Source organism: Schistocerca serialis, chromosome 7 (assembly GCF_023864345.2).
Source record: "Schistocerca serialis cubense isolate TAMUIC-IGC-003099 chromosome 7, iqSchSeri2.2, whole genome shotgun sequence".
In the NCBI taxonomy this organism is placed as follows: Eukaryota; Metazoa; Arthropoda; class Insecta; order Orthoptera; family Acrididae; genus Schistocerca; species Schistocerca serialis.
Genome location: NC_064644.1, coordinates 397,108,226 through 397,110,480, shown reverse-complemented (window position 1 = coordinate 397,110,480; position 2,255 = coordinate 397,108,226). Strand labels below are relative to the sequence as shown.

At 39.4% G+C, this 2,255-nt stretch overlaps 1 pseudogene; it reads left to right on the top strand.

The window, feature by feature from the left end:
* Positions 1 to 714: 714 nt before the first annotated feature.
* On the top strand, positions 715 to 832 carry LOC126413558 (5S ribosomal RNA; annotated as a pseudogene).
* The last annotated feature ends 1,423 nt before the right edge of the window (positions 833 to 2,255 follow it).

Genomic DNA, 2,255 nt, shown 5'->3' with positions numbered 1-2,255 from the left:
ATAGGCCAGCTACTGTCAGAAGAAAATGAGGAAGTCGCAAGACAGGATCTACATCTTATTGTACAGGTTACGATAGGAAATGTGGGACTGAAGGGTATTTTAGACAGTGATAACCACATCACAGTCATATCAGAAACAGCATATAAAAAGGTACAGAGCATCATTGTAGGCCAGTTATGTCACTCAGAAAGACGAGGATAAAAGGTGCATTAATTGTCAAAGACATGGAGGTACAACTCCTATCGCACCTACTGTTCAAGTGTCGGGGACATAAACTTTCTTGGTTTTGCCAAATCTGACTATTGACTTAATTCTTGGCATGGATTTCCTGAATGAACAACAAGCCATATTAAATATTTATAGAAGAAAGGTCATGTTGCAAAAGAATGCTGTCAATTGAATATGATCTGAGGAGTGCACTATTGTCTTAAGCTTAGTTATGCTGATAGAGACGAGGAAGAAGTAAAAAACTGACATTACAATCAAAACTTATGTGAACAAGATGAAGAAGAGTTGAGAGAAAATGTGAAGGACGCAACTGAAGAAAGGATACAGAAACTGCAGAACATTACGGGGAAAGAGAGAGAAGATTTACGAAACATTATGTTAGCCAATGCAAAACTATTTTTACTGAAGATTGACACTAAGAAGAACGTTCAGTATGCACTCTGCTTATGGAAGCACAAGAAATTTTTGTATCACCATATCCCATATGGCAACGGCCTTGCCGCAGTGGATACACCGGTTCCCTTGAGATCACCGAAGTTAAGCGCTGTCGGGCGTGGCCGGCTCTTGGATGGGTGACCATCCAGGCCGCCGTGTGCTGTTGCCATTTTTCGGGGTGCACTCAGCCTCGTGATGCCAATTGAGGAGCTACTCGACCGAATAGTAGCGGCTCCGGTCAAAGAAAACCATCATAACGACTGGGAGAGCAGTGTGCTGACCACACGCCCCTCCTATCCGCATCCTCAATGAGGATGACACGGCAGTCGGATGGTCCCGATGGGCCACTTGTGGCCTGAAGACGGAGTGCTTATATCCCATATCCTTCATGTACAAGTACAAAGTGTTTGTTGAAATCACACAATGTTAGATGATGGTATAATTAAGCCTGCTACATCTACATACACTCAAAGTGGTGGAGAAAAAAGATGGTTCTGTACAGCTTGTCTTAGATTCATGACAAATAAATTCGGTATTGAAGCCAGAGACTGACAGGCAAGACAAATTAGAAGAACTTCTACAAAATTATCATCGAGTGACTATTTTGGTCAATTGACTTGTGGTACAGCTACTGGCAGATACCACTGCATCCAGATTGTCGAAAAATGTGTTCCTGGCATTTGGTAGAGGCTATCAATCAGGTGCCTAACATTTGGGTTAACACTTTCAGCACCAGGCCTATTTTATGTACCCATCCATAGAGACCAGGCAGTTTCACCAACATTTAAGAAGTCATTGAATAAAATCTGCTTATTTGATAGTGGCTCATTTAGTACCATATCAAAGCTGTGCTTTTTTGCTTTAATACTATCTGAAAGAAACTTCACTGGAATTCATAGTTCTGAGTTATAGTTGTAGATCACTTAAGCGTTTTTTAGAATTTAGAAAAGTCATATGAAGAAAAAACTCAAAATTTATTTTTAACTAATTTTATAATATTACATTATATCTTACTGTCTGTTTACAGTTATTCCACATAAATTTCACATGGAATCATATCGTTTTTAACGTAGAAAATTTTGGAACAAGGTTGCAGGCATAGTACAACATCACACCCTTTACACTGGTAGCATGTTTCTTTGAGAGAAGCCTTGTCACTCTCTTTCTTGCTTCTGGAACTGCACACAGTACACAAAAATTTGTGTGCTGCACAATTTTGAGCAGTGATATTCTGTTGCAAATTAATGAATATGTACCTTCAAAAACACCACTATATTCAAAATCTTCTGAATCACACTCTACATTATCTGGAGTGTCCCTACCGTTAATCAAATCCGCGATTCCTGAATCTAATAAACCTTGCTGAAAGATGATTACTAATAAAATCACTATACAAGGAATACTGAGAACGCAAAGACAAATTTTAACTCGAAACTAACGCTGTAAACAATAGAGGGGGTGTCAGTTTAGACTTGCGCCGTATGTAGTTTTGAAGGCAGAGTGGGCATGGCCTGCAGCTATCTCAAATAGCCCAAAACATTAGTAGACTACTGTATACGACTTCTTCTCGTTCATTATTTCTGTTGTGTATA